Source organism: Arachis ipaensis, chromosome B1, assembly GCF_059453495.1.
Source record: "Arachis ipaensis isolate K30076 ecotype BB chromosome B1, ASM5945349v1, whole genome shotgun sequence".
Classification (NCBI taxonomy): Eukaryota; Viridiplantae; Streptophyta; class Magnoliopsida; order Fabales; family Fabaceae; genus Arachis; species Arachis ipaensis.
In genome coordinates, this window is record NC_142436.1 from 67,846,089 (window position 1) to 67,854,952 (window position 8,864).

At 39.8% G+C, this 8,864-nt stretch overlaps 1 non-coding gene across 1 annotated transcript; it reads left to right on the forward strand.

Annotated features, from left to right (window-relative positions):
- The first annotated feature begins 8,148 nt into the window (after nucleotides 1–8,148).
- On the forward strand, nucleotides 8,149–8,256 carry LOC148576919 (small nucleolar RNA R71). The gene has a single exon (XR_015903521.1). It is a non-coding gene; the product is annotated as a small nucleolar RNA R71 (small nucleolar RNA).
- The last annotated feature ends 608 nt before the right edge of the window (nucleotides 8,257–8,864 follow it).

Genomic DNA, 8,864 nt, shown 5'->3' on the forward strand with positions numbered 1-8,864 from the left:
GTTTGCTTCCAGTGGAATGCTCTGCTCCTGGTGAGAGCATAGCATTGTGGCTCATGTCCTTGGCTCTTTGTTGCGTGCCAAGCTTGGGTGCATCAGGGTAGCGCTCCGCTCTTGGGGAGAGCGCAGCATCATGTTGCCTTGGCCGTGTCTTGTGCGTGACATGCTTCCCTAGGCCGTGTCAAACTCGTGCAAGGAATAAGGAGAGTAGCGCTTTGCTCTTGGCAAGAGCGTAGCACTCCTTTTGCTAGGGTGAGGTCCCAAGTTCGAAACCTTAGGGAGGCATTGCTGGCTCTTTTTCTTTGTGAAGGAAACAAGGTTGGCGCATGCATTGAGTGGGAGTGCCTTGGTTCGAATCCTTGCTGAGCCATTTTGTGACATTTTTATTTTGCCAAGCTTTGTAGTAGCACTTCCTTCCTTTCCTTAGGTGCTTGGTTCGATCCTTGGGGCAAGCATTGGCAAACATTTTCCCTTGCAATTATTTTGGATGGAGCCCGATAATGCTCTTGTCAAGAGCGGAGCATCATGCTTCTCCCCTCTCTTTCTTGGTTCATTATTGTGCTCCGCTCTCAAGGAGAGCGTAGCATCCAAGCCTTGCTTCCTTGGTTCATTGTTGTGCTCCCTTAGAGAGCACTGAGCTCTTGGAGAGAGCCCTGTGGCTTCCTCCTTTCATGTGCCATGCTTCCTTGTTTCTTTTGCTACACTTTTCTCTTCCTTGGGCCACGCTTCTTAGGCTACGCTTTCTTGTTTTCTTCTTTTCTTCACCTACAAGTAATCAAAACAACCAATCAAAGTATCACCAAATTCACAAGGTTTATAAATCATTCAAAAACCTATTAAATTTAGCTTAAACCTCATGATTTAGTATCAATTAAGGGGTGGTTGATTGATTCAACAAAACCATGCAAATCCACTCAAAATTACTAACTTATGATGCAAGAAAGTGCATAAAACCTAATAAAAACAAAGAAAAAGACTAGTAAAACTAGGCTAAGATGACTTGTCATCACAACCCCAAGCAAGCATTAAACATAAGAGAAGATATAATGAAATAGAGAAGTATGCATGTCCTTATTTAGCATATAGTTGAACTTGGTTCATGGGGTTTTATGCAGATCAATAGTAGCTTATTTATTACTTGCTGCTAAATAAACAATGTTTCCACAAGGGTTCACTAAGGTTACTGCTACAATGCCTTGCTTTCTGCTTATTTCCCCTGTTTGCTTTTTCCTTCTTTCTTTGCTTAGAGAGCTTATTACTCATTGAAGGCTTGGTAGCAAATGTTGCAGCAGCCTTTGGCTTAATTGTACTCAACATTCCTTCACCACAGACACATGGCTCACCTTTTTCTTCCTAGGATCATTGATGCCCAGCATCTCTTTGGATAACTAAGTGTTTTGTAGCTAGGTTGCTCTTTATTGTGGACTTTCAGTTGGCAATCCCAAATCAGTTGATCTAAGTAGCCAAGTTTTTAAATACTCCTTAGAACTTACTTGTCCAAGCATATCCTAGTACAAAAACACCACAGGCATATGTCCTAGGGTCCAAGCTATTGGTGTCTAGCCTTATTGTTTGTTTCTTTGCCACTTTTTTTGGCTTTTCTATTTCTTTTTCTTTCTATTTTGATTCATTTTCAAGGGATTTTTATTAGTTGAAGGATCATAGCAGCAAACTAGCTTAAGCTTCAAGTAACATGTCATTATGCAGTATTTATTTTGTGAGCTAACAATTGAATCAAACACATACCACCACTAACTTTCATTCTAACTTTTGCAACATTGAACAATTACTTTTCTAAATCAAACATCTCTCTTTTATTCAAACAGCAAGGGGAACAAAACAAAATACTCAAGCTAACGAAGGATAACAATTATTATGCAGATAACTTTTAAGCTAAAAATATATGAAAAACAAAGAACAATTGGAGGTATATCATGTTTCAGATATACATCTTCCTTATTTAGTTTGAAATTATGAAAAAACTTCACCACCTTCTAGTTGTCATGTCCCTAGTTATTGCTTGATTCTCCCTTCTTCTTCTTTCTCTTCCAGAGCTTGGAGTAGTGCTGAGTTTCTTCACTAGGGCACCTTCTATCCCAGATAGGATCTATAAGACCTGAGAGCCCAACTGCCTCCAATCTTTTATGTATTATCTCAACCTTCTGTTTCCTAATTAAATCAAAATGGTAAGCTTTAGGACACAACTGTAGCACGGTGATGAAGTGGTGAATGCTTAGATTATTTATTATGTTTCTTAGTCATAAAAGATCAACTGTGTCCCTTACTTAGTGAACCAAGGTTTGGTGAACACCAAACTTGTCTCTTGCTAAGGGATTAATGTCAAATGCAAGCAATTTATCACAATTGATACCTTCATCATAAGTTCTGATTCATTTTCTAATATAAATTCTGAAATGTAACAATGTATGATTCATCTATGCATGACTTTGATTCTATGAACAAAAGTTGATTCTTCTGAAAATTGTTACATGTGCAGACACCAAACTAAATGTTTGGTCATTGGTGTACGAAATTGTGATCATCAACAATGGCGCCAAAGACTTGGTGCTCTCAAACGTGAATCACACTTTGTCACAACTTCGCACAACTAACCAGCAAGTGCACTAGGTCGTCCAAGTAATAAACCTTACGTGAGTAAGGGTTGATCCCACGGAGATTGTCGGCTTGAAGCAAGCTATGGTCACCTTGTAAATCTCAGTCAGGCGGATTCAAATGGTTATGGTGAATTGATAATAAATATAAATAAAATATAAACTAGGATAGAGATACTTATGTAATTCATTGGTGAGAATTTTAGATAAGCGCATAGAGATGCTTTCGTTCCTCCTGAACCTCTGCTTTCCTCCTGTCTTCATCAAATCATTCCTACTCCTTTCCATGGTAAGCTTTATGTTGGGCATCACCGTTGTCAATGGCTACATCACATCCTCTCTGTGAAAATAGTCCAATGCGCTGTCATTGCATGGCTAATCATCTGTCGGTTCTCGATCATACTGGAATAGGATTTACTATCATTTTGCGTCTGTCACTACGCCCAGCACTCGCGAGTTTGAAGCTCGTCACAGCCATCCCTTCCCAGATCCTACTCGGAATACCACAGATAAGGTTTAGACTTTTCGGATCTCAGGAATGGCCGTCCATGGGTTCTAACTTATACCACGAAGACTCTAATATCTCAGACTCGGTCCCCTGTATTAGATATCTAAGAGATATTCATTCTAGCTTGTTTGCATGTAGAACGGAAGTGGTTGTCAGGCACGCGTTCACAGGTGAGAATGGTGATGAACGTCACATAATCATCACATTCATCATGTTCTTGGGTGCGAATGAATATCTTAGAATAGGAATAAGCTTGAATTGAATAGAAAAACAGTAGTACTTTGCATTAATACTCGAGGAACAGCAAAGCTCCACACCTTAATCTATGGTGTGTAGAAACTCTACCGTTGAAAATACATAAGAACAAGGTCTAGGCATGGCCGAGAGGCCAGCCTCCATGATCTCAGAACTAAACGTCCAAAGATGTAAATACAATAGTAAAAAGTCCTATTTATACTAACTAGTTACTAGGGTTTACAGAAATGAGTAATTGATGCAGAAATCCACTTCTAGGGCCCACTTGGTGTGTGCTTGGGCTGAGCATTGAGCTTTACACGTGTAGAGGCTTCTCTTGGAGTTGAACGCTAGTTTGTAACCTATTTCTGCCGTTTAACTCCACTTTGCAACCTGTTTCTGGCGTTTAACTCTAGAATGCAACATGGAACTGGCGTTGAACGCCAGTTTGCGTCATCTAAACTTAGGCAAAGTATGAACTATTATATATTGATGGAAAGCCCTGGATGTCTACTTTTCAATGCAATTGAGAGTGTGCCATTTGGAGTTCTGTAGCTCTAGAAAATCCACTTTGAGTGCAGGGAGGTCAGAATTCAACAGCATCTGCAGTCCTTCTTCAACCTCTGAATCTGATTTTTGCTCAAGTCCCTCAATTTCAGCCAGAAAATACCTGAAATTACAGAAAAACACACAAACTCATAGTAAAGTCTAGAAATGTAATTTTTATTTAAAAACTAATAAAAATATACTAAAAACTAACTAAATTATACTAAAAACTATGTAAAAACAATGCCAAAAAGCGTATAAATTATCCGCTCATCACAACACCAAACTTAAATTGTTGCTTGTCCCCAAGCAACTAAAAATTAAATAGGATAAAAAGAACAGAATATACTATGAATTCCAAAATACCAATGAAACTTAGCTTCAATCAGATGAGCGGGACTTGTAGCTTTTTGCCTCTTGAATAGTTTTGGCATCTCACTTTATCCTTTGAAGTTCAGAATGATTGGTATCCATAGGAACTTAGAATTCAGATAGTGTTATTGATTCTCCTAGTTCAGTATGTTGATTCTTGAACACAGCTACTTTATGAGTCTTGGCCGTGGCCCTAAGCACTTTGTTTTCCAGTATTACCACCGGATACATAAATGCCACAGACACATAACTGGGTGAACCTTTTTAGATTGTGACTCAGCTTTGCTAAAGTCCCCAATTAGAGGTGTCCAGGGTTCTTAAGCACACTCTTCTTTTTTACTTTGGACCTTGACTTTAACCGCTCAGTCTCAAGTTTTCACTTGACACCTTCACACCACAAGAACATGGTTAGGAACAGCTTGGTTTAGCCGCTTAGGCCAGGATTTTATTCCTTTAGGCCCTCCTATCTACTGATGCTCAAAGCCTTGGATCTTTTTTATTACCCTTGTCTTTTGGTTTTAAGGGCTATTGACTTTTTGCTCTTGCCTTTTGGTTTAAAGAGCTTTTGGCTTTTTCTGCTTGCTTTTTCTTTTTCTTTTTCTCTCTTTTTTTCGCTATTTTTCTCTCTTTTTTTTTTCCCGCAAGCTTTTGTATTCACTACTTTTTCTTGCTTCAAGAATCATTTTTATGATTTTTTAGATCTTCAAATAACATTTCTCCTTTTTCCTTATTCTTCAAGAGCCAACATATTTAACATTCATAGACCACAATATCAAAAGACATATGCAATGTTCAAGCATTCATTCAGAAAGCAGAAAGTATCGTCACCACATCAAAATAATTAAACTAGTTTCAAGGATGAATTCGAAACCATGTACTTCTTGTTCTTTTATTTTTTTAGAACATTTTTTCATTTAAGAGAGGTGATGGATTCATAGGACATTCATAACTTTAAGGCATAGACACTTAGACACTAGTGATCATATAGTAAAGACACAAACATAAATAAAACATAAAGCTCAAAAATAAAAAAACAGTAAAATAAATAGACAAGGAGATTAAGGAATGAGTCCACCTTAGTGAGGGTGAGGTCTTCCTCTTCTTGAAGAACCAATGGTGCTTTTGAGCTCCTCTATGTCTCTTCCTTGCCTTTGTTGCTCCTCCCTCATAGCTCTTTGATCTTCTCTTATTTCATGAAGGATGATGGAGTGCTCTTGATGCTCCACCCTTAGTTGTCCCATGTTGGAACTTAATTCTCCTAGGGAGGTGTTGATTTGCTCCCAATAGTTTTGTGGAGGAAGGTGCATCCCCTGAGGCATCTCAGGGATTTCATGGTGAGGAATTTCCTTATGCTCTTGTTGAGGTCTATGATCTCTTGTTTTGCAGTCAAATGCTCTACTACTGAGCTATAGACCCTTGAGATGAATCTCTCCATCTCCCATGACTCGGAGGTGGAAGCTTTTGCCTTCCCTTTCCTCTTTCTTGAGGTTTCTCTGGCCTTAGGTGCCATTACTGGTTATGGAAAAACAAAAAGCAATACTTTTACCACACCAAACTTAAAATGTTTGCTCGTCCTCGAGCAAAAGAAGGAAGAAGGTAGTAGAAGAAGAAGAAAATAGAGGTGATGGAGAGAGGTGAGTGGTTCGGCCATGTGTGGGTGGGTTTGGGAGGGGAGAGTGGTGAAGAGGTGATGCGGAAGAGAGAATGAGATAATTGGTGAAGGGTATTTGTGGAAGAGAGTTATGAAAAGGTGTGAAGAGGAGAGAAGAAAAGGTAGGGATCCTGTGGGGTCCACAGATCCAGTGAGGCTAAGGACTTAACATCCATACTCCAATTAGGCATGTAAAACGCCCTTGCTGTGCAATCCTGGCGTTTAACGCCAGACTGCTGCTTGTTTCTGGCATTTAACGCCAGGCAGATGCTTGTTTCTGGTGTTAAACGCCAGCTTGGTGCTTGTTTCTGGCGTTAAACGCCAGACAAATGCTTGTTTCTGGCGTTTAAACGCCAGAATGCTCTTCCTCCAGGGTGTGCTGTTTTTAATGCTATTTTTCATTCTATTTTTGATTTTTCAGTAGTTTTTGTGACTCCATATGATCATCAACCTAATAAAACATGAAATAAAGATAAAAATAAAATTAAATATAATTAAATAACATTGGGTTGCCTCCCAACAAGCACTTCTTTAATGTTAATAGCTTGACAGTGAGCTCTCATGGAGCCTCACAGATAATCAGAGCAAGGTTGGAACCTCCCAACACCAAACTTAGAGTTTGAATGTGGGGGTTCAACACCAAACTTAAAGTTTGACTGTGGGGGCTTTGGTTGACTCTGCAGTGAGAGAAGCTTTTCATGCTTCCTCTCCATGGTTACAGAAGGAGAACCTTGAGTTTTAAATACAAGGTAGTCCTCATTCAGTTGAAGGACCAACTCTCCTCTGTCCACATCAATCACAGCTCTTGCTGTGGCTAGGAAGGGTCTTCCAAGGATGATGGATTCATCCTCATCCTTCCCAGTGTCTAGGATTATGAAATCAGCAGGGATGGAAAGGCCTTCAACCTTTACTAACACGTCCTCTACTTGTCCATAAGCCTATTTTCTTGAGTTGTCTGCCATCTCTAAAGAGATTCTGGCAGCTTGCACCTCAAAGATCCCAAGTTTTTCCATTACAGAGAGTGGCATTAAGTTTATTCCTGACCCCAGGTCACACAGAGCCTTCTCAAAGGTCATGGTGCCTATGTTATAGGGAATTAGGAATTTACCAGGATCCTGTTTCTTTTGAGGTATTTTCTGCCTATCCAATGCATTTAGTTTATTGGTGAGCAAGGGAGGTTCATCTTCCCAAGTCTCATTACCAAATAATTTGGAATTCAGCTTCATGATTGCACCAAGGTACTTAGCAACTTGCTCTTTAGTAATGTCTTCATCCTCTTCAGAGGATGAATACTCATCAGAGCTCATGAAGGGTAGAAAGAGGTTCAATGGAATCTCTATGGTCTCTAGATGAGCCTCAGATTCCTTTGGTTCCTCAAAGGGATATTCCTTATTGGTCACTGAACGTCCCAGGATGTCTTCCTCACTGGGATTCACGTCCTCCTCCTTCTCTCTGGGTTTGGCCACACCAAGTAAGGTAATGGCCTTGCACTCTCTTTTTGGATTCACTTCTATATTGCTTGGGAGAGTACTAGGAGGAGTTTCAGTGACTCTTTTACTCAGCTGGCCCACTTGTGCCTCCCAATTTCTAATGGAGGACCTAGTTTCATTCATGAAACTTAGAGTGGCCTTAGATAGATCAGAGACTATATTTGCTAAGCTAGATGGATTCTGCTCAAAATTCTCTGTCTGTTACTGAGTGGATGATGGAAAAGGTTTGCTATTGCTAAACCTGTTTCTTTCACCATTATTAAAGCCTTGTTGAGGCTTTTGTTGATCCTTCCATGAGAAATTTGGATGATTTCTCTATGAGGGATTATAGGTGTTTCCATAGGGTTCACCCATGTAATTCACCTCTGCTATTGCAGGGTTCTCAGGATCATAAGCTTCTTCTACAGAAGATGCCTCTTGAGTACTGTTGGATGCAGCTTGCATTCCATTCAGACTCTGAGAAATCATATTGACTTGCTGAGTCAATATTTTGTTCTGAGCCAATATGGCATTCAGAGTATCAATTTCAAGAACTCCCTTCCTCTGAGGCGTCCCATTACTCACAGGATTCCTTTCAAAAGTGTACATGAACTGGTTATTTGCAACCATGTCAATGAGTTCCTGAGCTTCTGCAGGCATTTTCTTTAGGTGAATGGATCCACCTACATAATGGTCCAGAGACATCTTTGATAGCTCAGACAGACCATCATAGAATATATCCAGGATGGTCCATTCTGAAAGCATGTCAGAAGGACACTTTTTGGTCAGTTCCTTGTATCTCTCCCAAGCTTCATAGAGGGATTCACCTTCTTTCTGTTTGAAGGTTTGAACATCCACTCTAAGCTTGCTAAGCTTTTGAGGAGGAAAGAAATTGGCTAAGAAAGCCGTGACCAGCTTATCCCAAGAGTTCAGTCTATCTTTAGGTTGAGAGTCCAACGATACTCTAGCTCTGTCTCTTACAGCAAATGGGAAAAGCATAAGCCTGTAGACCTCGGGATCAACCCCATTGGTCTTAACAGTATCACAAATTTGCAAGAATTCAGTTAAAAACTGAAAAGGATCTTCAGATGGAAGTCCATGAAACTTGTAGTTCTGTTACATCAGAGAAACTAATTGAGGCTTTAGCTCAAAATTGTTTACTCCAATGGCAGGGATTGAGATGCTTCTTCCATGTAAATTGGAATTTGGTGCAGTAAAGTCACCAAGCATCTTCCTTGCATTGTTATTATTTCTGGCCATGTCTCCTTCTTTTTCAAAAATTTCTGTCAGATTTTCTCCAGAGAGTTGTGCTTTAGCTTCCCTTAGCTTCCTCTTCAGAGTCCTTTCAGGTTCAGGATCAGCTTCAACAAGAGTGTTCTTATCCTTGTTCCTACTCATATGAAAAAGAAGAGAACACAAAAGAAAACATGGAATCCTCTATGTCACAGTATAGAGATTCCTTATGTAAGTATAAG